The following is a 24,176-nucleotide window of genomic DNA, read 5'->3' on the forward strand; positions in this document are numbered from 1 at the left end:
AAAGGTAGAGTACTGGAACAAAGAGAAGGGATGAGCATAGGTATGACTGAGTTTCTTTCATGTGTGAACAAAATAATCTACTAAACAATGATATAGCTAATAGGGGATTAGTTAAAATGTGCATATTCTCCTTCTACATCCATCACTTTAGGCAACTTTGCTGCTGCTTTATGCAAGTTTTCTGGGCCTGAGTTTTCTTAACTGCAAAAGAAGAAATTCCACTAGATGAACTGTATACTTATTGATTCTTTCAGCTATAACATTCCCACTCCCTATTTCCACTAAAACATGAAGCCATGTACTCTAAGTTACAAAGTGACCTAGCATTTCTCTGAGAAGAAGAATTGTGCTATAGAGTAAAGAACACAGCACCACTCACCTACCAGGATTCCAGGGTTTCCTCTACCTCTGGATGACTGCAGGTATTTAGACAAGTTACTTAAATTTTCTGGACTTCAGTTCCTTCACCTATAAAGTAAAAATAAAGGTCAAGTTATCCCTTTAAGCTCTAATATTCAGCAATTTTTAAACAGTCCAATATGTGTGGTTTTTATGGAAATGAAAAGCCAGGCCATTAGTGTGCTTCTGAAGTAAAGGGCATAGCTTCCCCTATCAAGTGCTATCAAGAAGTTAGGCCAAAATCTGTTGACCCATAAATAATTTTTAAGAGGCCATGACATTTGCACCAGCCCTTTTCTCACTTATCACTGTAGTATTAGGAAATTTTCCCTGAACAGCATGGCAGAGGCAGCAGAAGTACAAATTTATAGTTAGCTCCCAGCCCCTAGGCTAGGGTCACATTCCTCACTGATGATGTTCTCCTAGTGCAGGAGCTCCTCTGGAGACCAAAATGCAGTGCAAGGCAAGTCCTTCCCTTCCGTGAAGCAGAGAGGAGGGCTACTTATGTCACGACTACTAAAGGGTGGGAAGATAAACATTTTCTCAAATTCAGCTTTGAAAGCATCAATTAATTCTACCCATGTCTTTACAACAGCTCAGATGCTCCATACACAGAAAAGTGAATCAACTGAATTTATCTTTCAAAGAAGTCAGTGGAAAAGAAAAAAAGGGAAAATGACAGGTCAATTTAACTTTTAGTTATTAGTCAGCCTGTGTGTGTGTGTGTGTGTGTGCATGTGTCTGTGTGGGGCGGGGGGGAAGGAGAAAGGGGGGCGAGGAGAGACTATTTATTAATACAGGCATTGCGTTGGAATGGTTAATTTCTACCTATCTCCAAACACCCACCTTAGGTAATTTTTCTCCATTAAAGTAATTTGAAATTTAAATACAAAATTCCAATTTTATCTCTAGCTACTTAGAAAAGAGCTTAGTTTAAATGAAAGGTCAACTCACTGTCGAAAGGATAAACACAAGAAAATGTTTAGCTTCTCAGGGGGTGAAAGTGGTAGCAAAATAAATTTGAGAGATAACGACTTTCAGTTTCTTTTTAGTTTTAAGGGTGTGTAGCCTATAAATGAGAACACACATTAGGATAATTGGACTAGAAATGTACACATCTTGAGAATGGACAGCTAAATTTGACTGGGAATTTCTAAACCTCACTGCAACCTTAGCAGTTTTATTATCTGCAATGATTATATTTGTTTGCCTCTGTTTCATGCCTTCAGGAAAGACTTGCTTGATGGCTATTAACCTACATGTGATGAATTTGAGGGGCATAAAAAAAAATCCAGGTTGAAACTTTATAGAATGTGGTTTTTGTAAAAAGGGAATTTGACATTTAAGTCAGCGCTATTATTTCTTTACTTTTTTTGTGTTATTCATATTATTTTAATATAGATTTTCCCTCCTGCTTTTTCCTAAGATACCTATAGCATTATTTGACATTTTACATGAGACGTTTGTATGTGTTGTGTATGTTTCATGTGACATAATATGAGGAATTGAGCTGTTACACGCTTAGCTGTCTTTTTTTTTTGTTTTCGTCACTAATCATTAGAGAAAAAAATATGGAACGCTTCACGAATTTGCGTGTCTTCCTTGCGCAGGGGCCATGCTAATCTTCTCTGTATCGTTCCAATTTTAGTATATGTGCTGCTGAAGCGAGCACTATCTGTTTTATATTTACTTATATTTTGAGAACACCAAACATCATAAACTATCATTGGTGATCACCGAATGAGACCATCTTGACAACCATCTTGGATAGTATGATGTAGAATTCAAGAACACAAGGTTTGACAACAGGCAGAAGTTTTCAAATCCTGGTCAGTATGTGGACTTTGGCATATGATCTATTCCTCTCAAGGCTTGTTTTTCTCAGCTGTAATGTGAGGGTACGTTGGCATCTTAACCATTAAAATGATGCAGTTTCTACTTCAAGCAACAGAGTGTTATCTGCATTTCTATTTTACCTCCTTTTTCATTTAATTTGCATTTTATTCATATTCTTTATTGAGTTGCTTTTTACTAATATTTTCTTCTCTTCCTAACATGGGCATCTTTTGTCCAAGATGAAACTGCCTGGTTAATTAATGGACAGTTTAGACAAGGACTCATCATTTCTTCTAAATGATGGTTAAATGGAATCCATGCTAGTTTTGACTATTTCCCTGCTGGGGTCATGATATTGAAGTGTAGGTCTTCTTGAAAAGATCTGAGGCCAAAGGCCCTCTGGACTCTCCCATCACTTTTCTGCCTGACCCTGACCTTTATTTTAAAAAAGAAGTGTAGTTTGCTGCTCTGACTTATTCACCACTTTGACCCAGTTTTCTGTTGAAATCTTTGTCCTACAGTTTGTGCAACATGATTCTCCATAATCGGGTCTTGGCCCCTCTGACCTGAACCAACTGATTGTACCCTGAGTTTAAGTGATCGCTCTACTTGGATCAAAGAAGGAAAGAGCTCCTTTCATTCTGTGTCAACACCATCTCAATAGTTGTCTTTCAAACTGCACTGTCTCTTTATCAGGCAAAAGTAAAACATTAATTTTAAATTTGTAGTCTCCTTTAAATGTTACAAAGCCCATATATATCTCCACTATCTTTTTAATTCCTTCTAAGTATAAGACAATGCAGATAAGGCAGGTATTATTGTTATCTTAATTTTACACACAAGAAAGCTAAAACCCAGAGAGGTTAAATGAGTTGCTCCAAGTTACACAGTAACCAGTGTGCAGAACTGAGATAAAATCTCAGGCTTTTTGAATCAGAAACCATTTTTTTTCTTCCGATAATATATGACTGACTTGAGCCATTCAACAAGCGTGAATCAAAATGAGGAAAGACTAGGTGCCGATAAACATTTTTTTTGTTTCTCTTTGGGAGACGTGTGGCCAGAAATAACATAATGATAAACTGAATGTAAATTTATGAATAGAACTTTGACCGGAGAGGAAAAAAAATTGACCCTGAAGCTCTGCCACCCACATGTAATTTTTATTGAAATGTTTCTAAGCTGACTTGTTGATATAGCCAAGAAAGCTAAGTGTCACTAAAAGAGTGAATTGTTTAGGTACATGGCCACAACACATGGTGTCCAGATCTGACTCAGAACATCTAGGGTATATGACTAGTTGTTAATGTAAAGAATATAGCACCTGAAAGAATAAGATGACATTAAGTAATTTTCTTTCACAAGTACTGTTTTTATCTTTAAATTTAGAAGCAAACAAATATATTTGAGAGGGAGATTACTGATAATTTGCTAATGACATAGCAGATAACATATTTAAGCCTTGATGACTTGAAATTTCCTATTGACAAAATTGAGATAATATTGATGAAAAAATCCTATGAGCCAGTTGTGGGAGACTTTAAGTGTGTTTTTTATTTCTGTATTAATAATATATAATTTAAAGTATTTTACAGTAATTACTTTTCTTTTACAAATTTCCTTTGAGACGGTTAAACCACACGCTAGGTGTAATAGGAAATACTTTGTATGCCTAATTACAGAATTATGCAAATATTCCACCAGTAGTACTATCTCTCCAATGATATGGATATATTTTTATCCTACTCACATCATTGAAAGACTTCTACCATCTGGAATAGCTTTCTTGTGAGTACATACCTATGTGTGGATGCATGTATTATGACTCTGTATACTTCTATTAGGAATCTTATTTAAAAATAGATATTTTCATCTAACTATCTAATTACTTTTACTAGATATATTGGATCTATGAAATTAACTGAACTTCCATATAATTATTATATGATAGAGAATAACTATAGAATTGGTAATATATTGCTGAGCAAGTAAGAATATCCTTCATCCTGTATTCATGAACCAACGTGTACTAGGTATGGGTAAAGTACTTGAAATACAAACATGAATAAAATATGACCAGTGTCCATTCTGAGCTCTAATTCATTGAGGTCATTGGCCAAGAATCCCTCATGACCCATTCTGCTATTCAGTAGTAGAAACCTCTTCATGCCCCAAAGGGCTCCTTTTCTTTTTCTCTCTGGGCTCTATAGAGCAAGCTATCTTCTTTTCCTCTGGCAGCTACTACTACATCCTCTTTCCCCTAGGGCTCTTCACCACGAAAGCCTGGATCTACAGAGGATGTGTCCTTCTAAGCTGTATACCCCTTGAGATGTGAACGTGGACACAGAATTACTTACAGTTGTACAATTAATCATGATTAAGAAGTATAGAGGAGAATTTCCAAAATAAGTGCATAGACAGTTCTAGAATCCATATATTCTACTTCTCAATTTCAAGTGTATTTCAAAATCACTTCATGAGTATTTTAAAAATGCACATCATGGGGTCCACCCAGGACCTATTGAATCAAATCTATGGTAGTGAGGACCTGGGAATTCCCATATTCTAAACAAGTCTCCTGAGGGAGAAAATCTTTAAAATCTCATAATATAGTCCCTAACTGCAGATGGGAAATAAAATTCTAGGACATTGGTCTTTAAAGTAGGGTCCTTAAACCCTACTTGCTCATGACAGGAATACAGTATTCCAACTTTTATGTATATCTAAAGTAAATTGACCATTAAATTATTTCCTTAAAGCTGATTTTGAAGATTATGGCACTAATACAAACACAAATGAAATACAAAAAAGGTAGCAGAGCTGACATAACTTCCCCAAGTGTAAACCCTTTGAACTGCAAATCATGAAGTAAAATCAATGATGATCTCATCAGATATGTCAAGGAATCATATAAAAGTAACCAAAATTTTCAAGACTATGTGAAATATGGAGTCAAATCAAAGATAGTTAATGGTATACTTCCAATGAAGAAGTAAAAAGTACATTAAAATGTTGTTTAATAATTATTTTATTCCTAATTCCTATTTTATGAATGTTTTATTCATACTGCATAGTGCATTAATACAGTAGTAAATGTATATCATTTATTAATATATATGTGTTGGGATATTTTCAGATTGTTTTTACTCAGAAGTATGCAGTCACATCATCAAAATGTCTGCAAACAATAGATGCTGGAGAGGGTGTGGAGAAAAGGTAGCACTTCTACTCTCTTGGTGGGAATGTAAATTGGCACAACCAGTATGGAGAACAGTATGGAGGGTCCTTAAAAAACTAAAAATAGAACTACTATATGATCCAGCAATCTCACTCCTGGGTATATAATCTGAAAAACCATAATCCAAAAGGATACATGTACCGCAATGTTCATTGCAGCACTGTTTACAACAGCCACGACATGGAAGCCACCTAAATGTCCATTGACAGAGGAATGGATAAAGAAGATGTGGTACATACATAAATACAATGGAATATTACTCAGCCATAAAAAAATGAAATAATGACATTTGCAGCAACATGGATGTACCTAGGGATTATCATACTAAGTGAAGTGAAGTAAGGTAGAGAAAGGCAAATATCATATGATATCACTTGTAGAATCTAAAAAAAATGGTACAATGTACTTATTTACAAAACAGAAGTAGAGTCACAGATGTAGAAAGCAAACTTGTGGTTATCCGGGGGGGACAAAGGGAGGAGGGGTAAATTGGGAGACTGAGATTGACATATACATACTACTATATATAAAATAGATAACTAATAAGGACATACTGTATAGCACAGGGAATTCTATTTAATACTCTGTAGTGATCTATATGGGAAAAGAATCTAAAAAAGTGGATATATGTATATGTATATGTATAACTGATTCACTTTGCTGTACAGCAGAAACTAACACTACATTGTAAATAAACTATACTCCAATAAAAATTAAAAATAAATACCTTACATTTCAATTAAAAAAAAAAGTGTGCAGTCAGAAAAGTCTAGAGACCAAATCTACAGACCTCTTCTTTTACCCAATTAAAGGATTTTCTTTTTTCACAAAGTCTCCACTTTTCATCAGGAAAGTCAATCAAAGGAGAATCTCGGAATGCCCTTTTACCGTAGGTGAAAAATTTGTGTTTCTTTGGGACTCCTACCCAGGTGGCACTATTTGGGCACTCAGCCATGCCCAGGAATGGCTTCTTTTTTTGTGGACAAATCTGTAAATGGCAAAATAATTAGCTAACCAACGATTATTATTAAAGCATACAATGCTACGAATGATACCGCTGATTGCTGAAAATGGTGAGAGTACAGATTAGTAGTAGTAAATGATAACAATAATAATTAATGACAGCTTTATGGCAAGCATTGTGCTAAAAGTTCATCAAAGGCAGTCATTTCCTCTATGTATAATGAGGAAACATCTATATCAAGGAAACTAATTGCTTGGCAGAGTTATAAAAACTTTGTAAGAGATAATATTTTTACTGGTCCTTGGCAAATAAATGGGTATTTGCTTAGGCACCTCTTGGCAAAGGACATTTCTGGGCAAAGTACCACCACAACAAAAGAGTCCTCACATATTAGTTCCTGGGAGTTAGAACACTCTCATTCACCCATCCTCTGTTTTACTGGCTAGGTCTTACTCTTCTTTATGATATTAACTTTTCTCCACTTATCAGACTTCCTTACCTACTGAATTTTCTGTTGAATTCAGTGTCCCAGAACACATATCTTAATTTCTCATTTAATTATTTGTCTGTAATCTCCAAACATTATTTTCACTAGGCTATAAGATCTGTGAGAACAAGGACCATATCTCTCTCACTCATTTTTATCTTTCCAGAGCCTAGGAGTATGTAAACATATAGTAAGTATCAAATATATTTGATGAATGTGAATGACTGAATATATTAGTCTGGCTTGATAACAGTCATATGCAACTATCACCTAGTGGTATCTAGACAGAGTAAAAATAAATACTAGTTTGGCCTAAGTTTTAAAGGCCTCTAAGTAAATAGAAGTCGCAGCACTATGGCTAAAGAGTATAGATAACTGGGGGAGAATAAAAAGATACATATCAGATTAAACAAATTGGCCCTGAATCCAAGATGCTCCGTATTACTTGATCTGTGATAGTAGCAGGCAATTTCTTGATGCTTCTAAACCTCAGTGTCTTTATTTCTAATATGTGAATAACAATAACATCTCTTTCATGGGATCTTCACAGAGGTAGATGTAATATGAAATTAATGAAGCTTATGCTTCAAGGCCTATGATTTGCACAGGTACCTTTCAAGCTCTAGTTAATGAGTGTAGGACAATTGAGAATAGTTACTATTCACTGTTAAAGAAAACCTAAAATGTCCTAAAACCTTACAGCTTTTATATGAAAAAAAATTTAGTAGAATTTCCTGCAATAATCCGAAATGTTTATATGACCTTGGCTATAACAAGTTAGAAAGCTAAAAGGATCTTTCCTAAATTATCAATAACATACAAATTTTAATAACCTTGATAGAGAAAAGACTGATTTTTTTTATTCTTTCCATGGAAAAAATTACAAAATTATTGTCATATGAACAGGCCAAAAAAGAATCATAGGAAGGGACTTCCCTGGTGGTCCAGTGGGTAAGACTCCACGCTCATAATGCAGGGGGCCCGGGTTCAATCCCTGGTCAGGGAACTAGATCCCACAAGCATGCTGCAACTAAGACTCCACATGCCAAAACTAAGAAGCCCGCATGCCACAGCTAAGACCCGGTGCAGCCAAAATAAATAAATATATATAAAAAAAAAGAATCATAGGAAAATGTGTATATGTGCATTGTCTGACCAGTTCTTAGAATGTTGTATTTGGGGTTATATGCAGAAATAACTATTTAAATCATGATTATTAAAAAATAGATGTTAAATTGAAAGAATTTAACAGAGGAACAATCATCTTATTTTCACCAGACTAAAATTAAATAACATCTTTCTTTTTATTTGCCATTTGTTTCTTCCCATCCCTAACAAATGATACTAGAGAAGTCACCCTAGGTACAATTAACAAAACAGTGCAAACATTTTATTATAAAATGTATACAACTAAAGCATATTTTCCAATAATGACCAATGTTGGAACGTGAAAAATGTCCTGTTGCTATCGATCTACAATGCTGAATCAGTGATTTTACTGTAAAGAGCTGATCATGTTTGTTAGAGGAAGAAAGTGCCAACTAACCAAAACAATATGTGTATTCTATTACTCTTCCCATTTGATGTTTGACAAAATAAAATGGTACCTACCCAAACCACAATATCAGGGTTATGTATCCAACGGAGTTTTGTTTATTTGAATCAATATACAGGATTAATGCACGTTTATGGGTTTATATTACCACAGCCACAGATGGTAGCCACTGAATGTATGACATTTTTACATGGATGCACATGTTTTCAATGATGCTAAACTTAATAATTTATGTATTTTTTTTATATAGCCCATGAGACTGAAAGGCAGCCAAAGAGAGCCACATCTAGAAATGTTGCTGATGTAAACTAAATTAAGCTGAGCGTAATGTTGTGCAAAACAAAATGAAAATTAAAAATAAAACAAATGTATCGGATGCAGTTTTAGTACTAATCAAGTACTATGGGTCACAAAGGTGATAGACATCATGTGCTTATATTAAATGATTAAAGGGAGAACATCTTCTGTTTAATGCCCCAGAATCCTGTCCTCTCTGGCCTTCTTAAAAGATTACACAGCACTAAAGGGAAGAACATTCTTTATCCATCTGTGAAGAAATACAGACTGTGGCGGATGCAGGGGAGCCTGAATACATTGAATAATTAGAAAATAGTTCCCTAGAGATACAGAATTTAGAGGGTTACTGTTTAGAAAACAAACACATGCTCTGGAATTAAAATTAAAATAAAAAACCTTACCTGAAACTTATTGGAAAGTAATTTTTTTCTTGCAATTAATATTTAGGTCAGCTGATAGCATATAAGTGAAGTGAAAAATGTCATATTGGAATTTAGCAGACTATACTTTCAAAGGAATTTCAACTGTTAAAGCTTAGTATCTCTTTGGTTACTTTCAGCATTTGTAGAAATTATTCAGAAGTCTGGTAAAGTCTTTTCCCATGCTACTATTGCTAACAGAAACACTTTTTAATGATTTATATGTGTGTTTATAAATTAAGCACACTATGTAAATGTATTCTAAATGTATTCTAATATGTTTTGCTATAAACTGATAATTTATAACTTCTCAGATAAATTTGCAAGAATAGAAAACAGTTCTTTTAATAGTTCACAAAATAAGCTTTCTTATGGGCAAAATTTAGGCAAGTCATGATTCTGCCTAATACACTGTACAAACCATTACTTCATGAAGTTTCATTTAACAGATATTTTGCCTGAAATGCAATCACATGGTATAAATTTGATATAAATTGAGTGGTAATGAAAAATACCTCAGAACGAATAATAAATAGTGAATGTTTTGAAAGTAATAATACAAATTTATAAATTAGATTTTGGAAGAAAATCTTGTTAACAAAGCTGAAGTTTTAAAATCAAAAATGTTATCTTTGATAAATCATTGAACAAAGGTTAATTTACTCCAACTGTACAAATTTTTGATATTAAAAGGAGGGATATTTTTCAAATGTCTAATTACACAAACACACTCACACATGCGCATACATACAATTCACAGACTTTTCTTTGTTTTTTAAAGCTTAGCCCATAACAAAGCTGAAAAGTGGAAGAGACCACACAGGTACCATATTTCTCAGAAAAAGAAACAATTAGCTCTGAAGTCTGCTTCAGGAAAAGTACTAGTTTAATAGGTATACACTGCTGGTCTGAGGCTGGGGGTTTTCCAGCAAACACCATTTTTGCTCTTTTGAAGTGTTTTGATGTTAAGAATCCATCTATTATATGAAAGTAAATGCTCAGGCTTTCTATCTTCACCTAAAGGTGTGGGCTACATAAATCCCCTCTATAAAGATATCACCAAAGAAAGACAGAGGGAAAATTGTGAATTCAATCCGAAAAGGCCTTCAAAAGAGATTAGCAAGCAGCGGCGGAGAATTAGATAATAGAAACAGTCTAACAAATGTTTAGAATTGGGTCCCATTTCTCTATATTTTCATCCATTTTTAGAAACTCATCTTAGTGGCTCAGTTTTTCAGAAATTCCTTAAACTTGCTTTAAGCCTATTCATCCTCCTTGGTTGAACAGCACTGATGATTGCTGTGCGTGAGATTCTGAGAGGGGACAGTAGAGAATCATGGAATCCCGTACTTAATTTTTCTTAGCATCATAAACCTTGCTTCCCAACACTTACCACAATTCTAATTTTACATTTATTTGAGAGTTAATTTGATAGTATCTGTCTCTCAACTAAACCAACTGTTGAGAAATTGTTTTAACTCACCATTTATCTCTAGCATATGCAGTACTATCTGAGTCATAGTAGGCATTCAACATAACATTTGATGAATGAATAAGTAAATAAAAGCGGAGGTGACTCTCATAAAATCCTTTGGCCTAATCCTACTGAAGACCACGGTAAGCAGTAAGCCTAATAGCTCTGCGGATCATATGTTGATGCATAACTTACAGTATTGGCAGATCAAACAAATTAGATGGAGTAACGCTAGGCATAAGTTAAATGAGCAGCTTTTTAAAAATATTTTTTGCCCTCTGTTACTTTAGAAAAATTTTCCATCTCTAAATACGGTTTCTTTCAAAATAATCTTTAATCCTACTGAATGTTTATTTTTGTATCTATTGTAGATGTTCTAATTAACTCCTCAAACTGGTTACTAATGTAAAAGAAGGTATAGTCAATGATATAATTTTATTCATTTCATACTTATGCTTTGCATCTAGTTACCTGGAATCTTTCATCACTGTACCTTTCCTATGTGAACTCCTAAGGATCCTAAAATATTTATGCACATATGGATGATTTCCAATTAACTTTGGAGTGTCAAATGACAGTGATTTGAGGAATTTACTAAAAGCATAAACTGAATAAAAGAGGAGTAAGTCTATCTTGTATAGTTAAGGTAGTTTAAAAATCACTTTTCGTTTTAGAAATCATATATGCTATGACCACATAATTACTAACCAATGTTTTGATAGGTGAAATAAAGGTAAAAATAATCAATAGATTATTTTCCTATGTGTAGAAATGTATGTTTTCTTGTCAAAAGAAAGGTTTATGAAGATATTAATCAGCATTTGCTAAGAGAGGTTGTGGTATGTAATAGAATTAGTACAAAATGGATTCTATTTCAAGACCATCCAATTAGCTAATGGTGCAACCTTGGGCAAACCATTCTGACCCTCAGTTTATTGTCTGTAAATAAGCAGGTTGGATCAATAAATGCCAAACCTAAAATTCCACAGTTTTCTATAGCAACCTCAAGAGTTATCATCCTAGTTCTGATATTCTTGCAAATTTTTGAATGGAGAATTTGAATACATTGTAAATAGTTTGACAGGTTTAATAACTAAGACAAAGATTGAGAAACTCAGCAAAGAGTAGTTTTTTGTTGTTTTAAAGAAAACATATTTTAGTTGACCTTGATGAGGATTAAGTACGTAGACACTGCATGTAAAATGTTTACAGCCTTAGAGCTCAAAAAGTAGTTGAGCATTTATTATTGAAAAAAATCTTAGCGTAGGGAATTGAACAGAGAGTTTTAGAGTGTGTATTGGTTGGTAGTTTGATATTAAATTTTTATTTTGGGGAAAAAAAGGAATAAGTCATTAGAAAATGTCAAAGGAGAGGTGGGATAAGGAAAATAAGATGGAGAGATGATCAATAAAGAATGAGAACTCTTTTTGCTCATAAAATCTTTTAGATAATTGGTTGATGAGAAACAGAGCATATACTCAGCGGTGACGCATTCTGTGTTCCCCTCTCCCGCTTCCTCTCCCTCCTCGTTTCAGAGGCCTTCTCTTCCTCCTCCCGATTGACAAATGCCTAACTAGCACCTACCCAGGAGACAGAATGTGTATGTAAACTATGATGACTGTAATTTGCCCAAAGCTTTAGTACCATCACACCAGTTGTATGTATGTGTGTACTTACGTGTGTGTGTATTATACTTAAAATCTACTTTTATACAGTATACTTTTACACAGTACAAAAAATAAGTGGTATTCTCACAGGCTCTGTTTGCCATCAATCATATCAGCAGATATATTTTGAGTTTGTTCTGTTAAAGAAAGTTCATGCTCAGACTACTCTATACACACATTGATTGATATATTTTGTTGTTACTACATATTAAATTGAAAAGTGGACCACATATAGTGTTGATCTGGGGTTAAATAAGACTAACAGAGTATAAAGAAGTCTGATGGAGAGAAATAGACTGGTAGGGGTGTAAAAGAGCCAATTGCCCTTGACTATATTCGATTAGTATGTTCACATAACTTATACCTGTCTTTCCTCAGATGTACTGATCTCCCAAAGTCCAAAACAAAATTTCCCTCTTCCAAGTAACGTATCTAGGTGTTTGTAATGATGTGTGGATTTTCTTTGCTAGTTAAAGCTGTGTGTGTGTGTGTGTGTGTGTGTGTGTGTGAGAGAGAGAGAGAGAGAGAGAAGGATATAGTTTATAAGTGCCTTGGCTTACTTACTTTCTTGGCCACCCTTCTCTTCTCACATTTCCCAGTGGCAGTGTAGGGTGAGACGTGATGGAATAGGTGAGAATAAGGGGAGGTTATCACCTTCTCAAAGCCACCACTGTTGTTTCTCCAGGCTCAGATTTCCAATGTTTTTGATCCTGTACAAAGGATATGCTGAATTTATATTTTGGAAAATGCCAAATAAGCAAGTAGCAAAACCAAAATTAGGCCTAACCTAAGGCAAATCCAAATCTCACCATCAGAGAATGAACTAGAAAACAAGAAAAACTGAAACATTTAAAAATTAATTATTTACCCCCAAAACACGTTTAATTTTTTTTTAAAGTTTGGCATTATAATGTACTACTTTTTTAGCATGGTCTATAACTTCTTTGTGCCAATATTCTATCATAAGTTTGCAATATCATATGGATGCTCAAATATGATACTTGTTTGGTTGCTATGATGATCGTAATACAATGATTAAAGCAAGGAGGGTCTCAGCTTGTTTTGACACATCTATACGTTAAATTTTTTAAATTAAGTGATGTTTTACAGTTGCTGTAGTTACTTGGTAAATGTAATTATGTGAATTTATGATGTTTTGTAATTAATAGTTACCAAACTTTCTTTTATAAATTAGTGTGTGCAAGTTTGAAAATTGAATCTGAGTAAATTAGTATTCATTTAGCATACTACTTAAATAAATGAAACTGCAATTTTGAAAGACAAAATGCTCATTCTATTCTGAGGTCGGTGAAAGATGCAAAGATATTTTCATCTAACTCAGATGTGATGCTATGACTAACTTATTATTTTCCTTCCTGTAGTGAATGACCGAGATAAAGACCTATCTCCACGTTAGTTCCAGAACTCGAAGACTGGTAAACATGAATTTCATTGAGGCAATCCACAACTTAAATAACTTTTTCATGCTTAAAGAAAATACTTACTGAATGTTTTCACAAAATTAACATGATTGCCCTAACTTGTGTTTTTATTTATAAATGCACATGCCTGCTGCTTCACAAAGTCACCTGAAAAAAAATCCTTAATCCTTGGATCTACATTTGGGCAAAAAATCAACGTAACTGGTAGGCAAAATAAAAATAACATTTCTGAATTTCCACCTGGATCTCTACTTTCACTGAATATACACTTTGTTCAAGACCTTTCTTGGAACAGAATGTTTAGTAGAGTCTTCACAGCAGGTAACACAAGAAACATTTGCATTCTGAAAGAATACCATTTGGATTTCTTCTACAGCTGGTTTCAGCAAACTATTTTCTCTGCAAGCAATCATTGGATGTTATTAAGTACATGTTATCTGAAAAGTACTGCATTAAAACATTCATTGCAGCATCCTTTTCAACATGAGAGCTGCTATTCTACCTTGTTGGAACATCTTGCATAAATAAATGCCAAGGAAGTTATAGAACCTCTCCTCTTTTATGGAATTTGGGTGAAGGAGAATGATAAAAACATGCCATTATCTTTCTGCTTATGACCAGTAATTATGTCACGTCACTTTAACCACTTTCTAAACATATAAAGAATGTGAAAAAAATGGTTAAAGGAAGAAAATACTGGGTGAGACTGGGGGGCTGAACCTGGTTCCAATGATTTCCTTACTTCCAAAAGCCTCTATTCAGGAAACAGCCTCCTCTTAGCCTCACCCCTATGCACACAGCCTCTTCTCCCAGATCATATTAACAATCAACCATATGGAAGGGAGAAAGGACCGGAACCCATTACTGCTAAGAGTCCTCTCCTTATACCATAGTGAGAGAACTAAATATGTCTTCTCCATAGAAATGTTATATACTACACAGTAGGTTTAGGTTACATTGCACTGGCTTAGGTCTGGGGGCTACTTCTAGGAAAAATTAACTTCTAAATCTAAAAATGACTAAAATCAATAAATGACTTTAGAAGGCTATTTTGAAGTGGCTGACAGTGTGTTTTTTACCATATTAGATCTATAGCTGTCATTTGAAAGGGCTATTCATTCAAGTGCTTTGGAGTAATAGTTTCAAATGCCTTTAGCAAGTTGGAAAAGTCACTGCCCTCAGATGACTAACACAGGAAAGGTCAATTAAGTAATAGTCTCTTCTATTTTACCAAGCTTCTTCCCCGCCAATGCCAAAATATAAATTTATTTTTCAAGAGCTCAAAGGTTTTAAGAAGTGTTCTGTATTATGAATTAGTTATATTTTTAAAGCTACTTTTTCTGTTTAATCTAGATTACATAAGGCATATAATTTTCAACTATTTCTCACACCTGAACCTTCTTCCCTTGATTCTATGGGTCATTCCTTGAGTTCAGATCCTTATTATCCTGGAATATTGTAATTTTCTTTCAGAAGGACTTTTGGCTTCTAATTTTCCCCACTTCTAACACATGCTATTGGCAGACTAGGTTTCTCAATGTAAGGAGCACTGATATCACTACTGTGTTCAAAGATTTTTATTTGTTTGTTTGATTTGTTTTGGTTTTTTTCCAGTACCTTTCCTGTTCAATTTGTGAAGTCCTAACTTTCTTAGTCGGGCATCCAAAACCTGCTTTGATATCTTGCATATCTACTTTTCCATTCTCGTGTCTTACTTTCCAGTTTTATAGATACTTATTTCAGGAAAGTTGGACATTTTCATATTCTCCTTAACACACTGCCCACATTCCCACATCAGGACTTTGTTCACATGGTTTCCTCATGAAACAGCCTCACTTTGCAGCCTCTCCCACTTACACCCCCACACTTTCCATGGGCTTATGTTCTGCTCCACCTGGAAGGACATTTCTCAAAAGCTATCTTAACTACAGTCTATCCATACGCTTAATTGGTAATGTCTTCTGCATAATTTTAGGCTGTATCTTTTCTCTGAACTCCAATAGAACTTTGTTAGTCTTTTTTTTAAAAAAATTGTGTTTTATTTATTTAGTTGCGCTGGGTCTTAGTTGCGGCTTGTGGGCTCCTTAATTGTGGCATGCGTGTGGGATCTAGTTCCCTCACCAGGGATCGAACCCAGGCCCCCTGCACTGGGAGCGCAGAGTCTTAACCACTGCGCCACTGGGGAAGTCCCCTAGAACTCTTTTAGTCTTTTTTGAAACAACCCATTCTGTCTTCAAAGTGTTAGGCAAAACTACAGTTTTGGTTCATTTAATCAGCCCATGAAAACAAATGTTATATGAACATATTCATATTTCCAAAATAAATTAGGCTAAAACATACACCATGCTGTTTTTCTTACTAGCACACTCCCACTCTTCTGGATATCTATTGCATACTTCCACTCTCTCCTCATTATACCCACTCTAATCTTCACTTCAGTTACTGGTCTTAGTCCTACATTACTAAGAAGAGAGGCAGGCAATAAGAAAACTTCCTTCCAGCAACATAGATAGACCTAGAGATTATCACACTAAGTGAAGTATGTGAAAGACAAATATCATATGATATAGCTTATATGTGGAATCTAAAAAAAATTGTACAAATAAACTTATTTACAAAACAGAAACAGACTTACAGACATGGAAAACAAATTTATGGTTACCAAAGGGGAAAGGAGGGAGGGATAAATTAGGAATTTGGGATTAATATACACTACCAGGGCTTCCCTGATGGCGCAGTGGTTAGGAATCCACCTGCAATTGCAGGGGACACGGGTTCGAGCCCTGGTCTGGGAAGAGCCCACATGCTGTGGAGAAACTAAGCCTGTGCGCCACAACTACTGAGCTGGCGAGCCACAACTACTGAAGCCTGCATGCCGAGAGCCTATGCTCCACAACAAGAGAAGCCACAGCAATGAGAAGCCCGCGCACCAAAACAAAGAGTAGCCCCCGCTTCTTGCAACTAGAGAAAGCCCGTGCACAGCAATGAAGACCCAATGCAGCCAATAAATTAATAAATTAATTAATAAAACAGATATACACTACCATATATAAAATAGAGAAACAACAATGTCCTACTGTATAGCACAGGTAACCATATTCCATACCTTGTATTAACCTATAATAGAAAAGAATCTGAAAAAGAATATATATATTCTTTATATATGTATATAACTGAATTGCTCTGTTGTACATCAGAAACTAACACAATATTGTAAATCAACTAAACTTCAATGAAAATAAGAAGAGAATTTCCATAAGCTCACAACAAATCTTCTGCCCATTAACCTGCTTCTCAGTACACATAACTCTTCCCTGTCTCATTTCACCACAAACTCCCCTTGCTCTTATTAACAGTAACTTCTTACCGTGGGTACTAGACCTCATTCTCTGCCAGGATCTCATGCCAGGATATCATTCCAAAGGTCTCTCCTAATCCTTGCTATCTATACTATATAATTTCAATTGGTATAAAACCATAATGTAATTGTTTTTATGAAAAAAAGGAAAACCTTCTGGGTTTCTGTAGAATAATGACAACCACCTACACTGGAATCTTTCCTCACAGTCTCTAAAAAACCCATATAGAACAAGACGGAACGCACATGAAACCACCCTTAATGCATTCCTAGATGTTAACCAGGAGACAGAAAATACCACAATCCTTAATTTATATAGAAGTAAGGAAACAAACATCCAAAAATGAGTAGGGCCAGATCTGGAAGCCAAGAGTGAGGAGGAGACTGAACAGAAACAAGGAGAAGGTGGTGGGGGCCAAGCAATGGCAGAAAACGTAAAAGGACCCTTGAGAGAGAGAGTTCTACACTTAAATACTGAGAAGAGGTCACAGCATGGACTGCTGGGGAATTATAAAGAAAGGACTTAAAAATGCAGGATCAAAACTAGCAATTTTAGAAAGGCAAGGCATAGCTTCTGGGAGAAAGGGAGGCATTCCTTGGGGCATTGGTGCTGGTGGGAAAGAACAAACAAGTGGTGGAAACTAAGCATTCTATGGAAAGAGAATTAAAAATCAGAAGACTTACCAACCCTTCTCTTCCCCTGAATTGAAAGGAGCCATCTATGAATAAAACTGCCTTTAATTGTACCAAAAGAATTTAGAAACTAAGAAACTTAAGAATCCACACCCAAACTCCTCATAGAGAATTACCTGTTTTTTGTTGGTCTAGGAAAATTTGTTTTTTCAGAAGGAACAGACATTAGCAAAAAACATCCATATATAACTTAGTGAAAAAAAAGCAGAAAATGAGAATCAAAAACATTTCAGCTGATGAAAATTACTCTCATTTAAAATAAAAATATCAAAAAGAAAAAAAAAACGAAGGGCAAAACAAAGCTAGACAATATAAAGAAAAAAACTACAAATATGTAACATTATATATATATAGCACATGACACACAAAATAATATGAGTTTTGTCAAAATAAATTAATCATATTAAATATAATGAACTTAATCCACCTATTAAAAGATAAACATTTTCAAACTGACTTACAAAGTAAAAGTCAACTATATGCTGAATTAAGGAAATAAACCTAAAATGATGTTATTCAGAAAGCTAAAATTGAAAGGATGCACAAAGATGTATCAGGAAATATAAATAATAAGAAAGCATGGGTTGTAATCCTGGTAAACAAGGTAGAATAGGTAAAAAAGCATTAAAGGAGACAGTTTATAATACTAAAGACCACAATACACGATGGAGATGTTATGGTGATCTATGGACCAAATATCAGAGGAACTAACTTTATAAAGTAGAAACTACAGGTGAGGCAGAAGAAATAGACAGAAAACCACTAAAAGTAAGCGATTACCACTCTCAGTGCAACAGAAATCAACTGGATGAAAAAAAAATTAAGGCTAAAGAAGAATTAAGCAACATCATGTAGAGGATAGACCATATGAAAATATATAGAATAACAGAGAAAGTGCCTTCAACTCAAGTGCACAAAAAACAGTCACGAAAACTGACCATATATTTGGTCCCTCAAATGCCCCAAATTTCTGTAAAGTATAAATATTATAAACAACATTATCTTACATGGATATGATAGTTTTAGAAAATAACACAATTTAAAACTAAGCAAGAACAACAATAACAATATCTCTTTATCCTAGAATTAAAAAAAAAAACTCTATTAATTCATTGGAGGAAGAGGAAATAGGAAATTAAATTGAAGAATTTCTGAAAAATAATGATAATTCAACACTGCATATCACACACTCTTGGCTCTAATTAAAGTGATAATCAAATGAAAATGTATAGCTTTATGTATTTATATTAATAAAAATCAAAGAGTGAAAATAATTTAATTAAATTCGCAAAGCAAAAGTTAAAAAAAGGAAACCCTAAAAACAGCAGGAAGCAAATAATTAATGCATGACAAAAATTAATGAATTTAAAAATAGAAAACAGTACAACCAATTAATAAAGGAAAAAAGTTGTTTTTTGACAAAAATGAAGATAATTACTAGCCCACCTAATCAAAACATAAAAGAAAGAAAGCATAAACACAACAATAAATTATAACTGGTAAAAATCATTGAAACAAAAAAAATTAAAAACTAAGTGACTATTTGCCTAACTCTATGCAGATAAATTTGTAAACTTAAATGAAATAGATAACATTCTAGGAAAATACATTTTACCTATATTTAACCCAGTAGAGATAGAAAGGTTAAATTTCTATAGAAGAAAAATGTCATTACAGATATCCATCAAACCTTCATAGACCAGATATTAAGAATTATATGATAGTATTTATGAATAATCTGAGATAACCCATGATGAAAATTAAGGAAACAATAAAAAATTCAGAAAATTAGCAAAATATAAAATCAATATATAGAGAGCAATAGTTTCTACATATATTAACAATACCCAGTTAAAAGATATAATGAAAGGGAAACCTAATTTACAATATCAACAATAATATAAAATATTTAGGAGTAACATTAAGGAATGTACTTGGCAGTTCCCTGGCAGTCCATTGGTTAGGACTTGGCACTTTCACTGCCCCGGGTTCAGTCCCTGGTTGGAGAAGTAAGATCCTGCAAGCCGCACGTGAGGCCAAAAACAAAAAAAAAGAAAAAGAAAAAGAAAGAAATGTACAAAAACATTATGAGAAAAGCTGTAAAACATTATGGAAAGACAAAGAAGTAAACCTGAACAGATAAAATGATGTTGTTTGTTATTGGTTTGCAAGAGTCAAGATCATAAATAGTCAATTCTCCTCATCTTGCATGATTATTTTCTATATGAATCTTAAAATCAACTTGTTTAACTTCATGAAAAAAAGATTAACTATGAATCATACTATGTGTGTCTGTCTTCTTTCACTAATTATTGGTTTTCTGAAGTTAATGTACATTGCTGCTATAGTTGTAGTTTATTTTTATTGCTGTATAGCCTTCCTTTGTGTGAATTGTCCACAGTATATTATCCATCCTATTGTTGAGGATAGTTTGCATGGCTTCCAATGTAAGACATTAATTCAAATAGTTTTGCCATGAACATTATTGTACATTTACTTTGATTAACATATTTATACATTTTTCTTGGGCTCAGTCTATGCATAGAATTGCTGGTCATAGAGTATGCATACATTTAGTGTTTGGTAGATAATGCTAAAGAGTTTTCCAATGTGGTTGTAAAAATTTACACTTCCACCCACAGTGTATGAGAGTTCTGTTCCTTCCATCCTTAGCAACTATTGGCATTTTGTCCTTTCATTTTGGTCATTCTGGTAGGTACGCAGTGGAATCACACTGTGGTTTTAATTTGCATTTCCCTCGTAGCTACAGAAGTTATTGGTCCTCTTTTATGAAAAGTCTGCTCAAGTCATTAGACCATTTTATACTACTTTGCCATCTGGCCCTTGGTTAGATTTAGTCAAGAGAAAAATTTGCAGAAGATCAATAGCCGAGAAACAGAAATGCTTTATGCTTCTGCATCTCAAAAGGAAGCAGGTCCTGGTAGTTTCTTGTAGTTGCAGGTGAAAAAATAACAGGATCAAAGTGTTTCTAACTCCAGCTTTGCAGAGATAACACCTTTCAGCAGCCGGGTCCTGGTCAAGGCAGCATATCTTAGCAGATCTAATATGTACCAGAAGATCACGCCCAAAAGAGATTGCAGCTTTGGAGCATTAGTATCTAATCTCTGATTATCATTCTTCTTTTCCTTTTACTCTTCCAGACCCTCTCCTTCTCTCTTTTGTTGCTCCTTCCAACATTTTTCATCCATTTCCCTATATTCCAGTTCCCTATCTTAAATGCCTTTGGCTTGACAATTAAATGCTTGGATTGGTTTCTGTGTTCATAACTGGCTCATAAAGGGCCTGAGAAACAGAAAAATAAAGTGACATATCCAAGCATGTTCATGAAGCATTGTTTGTAATAGTAAAATACTAGAAAAAACTCAACTGGCTATCAATATGAGAATGGATAACTCATGATGTATTCGCAAAATATAATTCAAAGCAACGAAAATGAACAAAGCAACAGCATACATAATAGGGAAGATGAATCTTAGATACTGCTAAGTAAAGAAAGTCACAGAAAATTACTATTTTTAGGAAGCTGTTACTATTTATATAAAGTTAGTAAGAACAATACATCATATTATATGTTGTTTAGAGCCACATACATAAGTGCAGCAAAAAGACAGAGAAGATAAGCTCTAAATTTAGAATATTGTTCATTTCTTCATGGTAGGCAAGGGGATGGAATCAGGGAGGAACACAAAGAAAACTTCAAAGATAGCTGTAATTTTCTAATTCTTAGGTTGGGTGGCATATTCTTCAATGTGAGTTCCATTTTATTCTGTCTACGTGTGTATGCTATTTGTTTTGTATTTCAAGTGCCACAAAACAAAAGTAATTTTTAGAAAAGAAGGCGTTTATTGTCCACTCAAGTTTGGAGCCAGAAAACAAAATTCTCATTATGTACATAATTATATAACTAAGTGTATTTTCTGGACTTCTATTTTGTTTTATTTATTTGTTTATCTGTTCTCTAATACCTCACTATTTTAATATCATAAGTTTACAATGTTTTAATAGCTAATATTTGCAGGTCACCATTTTTAATGTTAGATATGCTATCAATCATATCATACTTACAATAATGACTTTCATTATTGTGGACCACTTGTCTTTTATTCTTAACTAGTGAAATACTAATTTCTTGATACATTTTTAAATGGTCATGTTTTTGTCTTTTAAAATTAGCTCCATTCTTAGAACTGGAAATTTTAAATATAGTAAAATTAGAGATAATTTTTAAAATACACATATTATCATAGACTTTTAATGTATTGATAGACTCTTGGCAAACACATGAATAAACTTTGGAAAGTAAAACTTTGTTTGACATAGGGAAAGATAATTTTACTGAAATGTCAAGTATAAAGAGAATGCGATTTGTTAATAATATTATAGTGGTTCATTATTATTCACTAAATAGACAAAATTTAAAACCTTCAACTATTTTATGAATGGTCCTTGCAATTGACAATTCCAATAAAGTATATCTGTGCTTCAAGGGTCAGAATGATCATTGAACTAGATAAACTTAAAGCTACAGGATTCTGTTTGAAGCTTGTAATTTAGAAAAACAATAGCTCCATGTTAAACTGGGCATTGTGGAAAGCTGTATTTATTCGTTCTGGTAAGTGAGATACAATTCAGTCTATTTCAGCAGCAACTTGCTAAAGTAAGGGTGCAGATTAGGAAACAGCCCACCGGCCCACTCAATACACAAGCAGATCCAGTCAAATGGAAAATGTGTGATTTAAGTCATTTTTTGTTATATAAAATAATAACAGTGTTAATCATAATTATTAATATTATTATTATAGGGTTGGACTAAGGATTTAGCATTCTGGCCTGTTTTAAACCTTTGACATTCACTTAGTTACTAAGTTATTTAAATGACAGTTACATGAAACTCTCATGATCAGCAGAGGTCATTTCCCACTAAGCCCATCTCCACTCTGTTGTTTTAGGACAATGTGGTGGGCGGTTTTTTTTTGTAGTGAAATTAATTATATCTGTAAATCATAGGATGTAACACATTTGTTACATTTTTATTTCTGAAGAAACAAAAGCAGAGAAAAAATATGCAGGGAATGAAAATCAGGATTCTCTTAACTGCTTTATTATACATTTTACTTTTTTAATGGAAAAATAAGCATCATCCTACAGCTAAAGAAATCTTGGAGGCATAAATACAGTAGGAAAGGAAATCATGAATTTTCTCCTATTTGTGGAAACTGATGGTTTAAGTTTGTCCAACATAAACCTCACTATTTAGGAAAGAAATTCTATCTAATGCATTTATTTGGAAGGTATTTTTATAATATCTGTAAGAATCTGTGGGTTATTTTGGAAAATCTTCCCCCCGTTTTTAGGGATACTGATTTCGTTGTGGCTAAGCTGCTGCTTATGACCTTGAACAAAGCAGAAGTCTTGGAATGCCTTCCTGCTGTCTGCACAGACCTGTTCTCTCTAGTTACTGCACAAAGGAATAGTTTAATTCCACTTGGAATATAGGTATGTTTGAGTTTCAGGAAATAATGGAGCACTGTTGATTAGTTGTGAACTAGAACAAATAAGCCACAAGAGGGCATATTTTTCTTGGTTTCATCACCCTTAAATAAATAAGGCTTGCCTCAATTAGATACCATAGGAATCCCTCCCCCTCTCCCATTTTCTTAGAAGAATACACTGTGTCTAAAGCATGTTCTAAGGGTGGCGTGGTGGTGCGATGTATTAAGAAAAGCAAATTTAAAGATTTTTTTCTCTTATATGATGTATAGAAAAGTTGTTTATTTTTCCTTAAAAATCTTTCCTTGGGGATGGTTTGTTGCTATAAGAACATTGTTAAAAATAAAAAACAAAGAGTCATCTATTTGATTTTAAACTCCCCCATTCTGCAATAACTCTGTGGAGTCCTATATCAGACACAGAAAGCCTTTCCAGCCTCTAGTGAATGTTCATAGTCAAGGAGGTGTTCTCTTCTGAGGTCTCAGGACTTGGGCCAAAGGGGTTGGGCTATGTTTTTATTTTTATTTTGAAGTGCATTCCTGTTGAATTTAATTATTCACCACACCCCAACCCAGCTAAGTAAATATAACCTTAAGATTCTGGCTTGGAAAGGTTTTGAAAAATAGGTGATTTTTTTTTTTTTTTTCAAAAAAAGGGGCTCTATAGCAGGGTGGTATTTTGCAGAGGGCATTGAGGCAGGAGTCAGAAGGAGCTAGGTGATCACTCCACCTTCGTGGCCTTCTTTTCCTCATGTATAACATGAGGGCTAGAAGGGCTTTGAGGCCTCTCCTAACTCTGAAAGTTTATGATTATTTATGATGTTATAAGAGTTTAAA

The 24,176-nt window shown here is 34.1% G+C and overlaps 1 non-coding gene across 1 annotated transcript; it reads right to left on the minus strand.

The window, feature by feature from the left end:
* Positions 1 to 1,964: 1,964 nt before the first annotated feature.
* LOC114236313 (U6 spliceosomal RNA) lies at positions 1,965 to 2,071 on the minus strand. The gene has a single exon (XR_003622286.1). It is a non-coding gene; the product is annotated as a U6 spliceosomal RNA (small nuclear RNA).
* Between the last annotated feature and the right edge of the window lie 22,105 nt (positions 2,072 to 24,176).

Source organism: Balaenoptera acutorostrata, chromosome 7 (assembly GCF_949987535.1).
Source record: "Balaenoptera acutorostrata chromosome 7, mBalAcu1.1, whole genome shotgun sequence".
NCBI lineage: Eukaryota > Metazoa > Chordata > Mammalia > Artiodactyla > Balaenopteridae > Balaenoptera > Balaenoptera acutorostrata.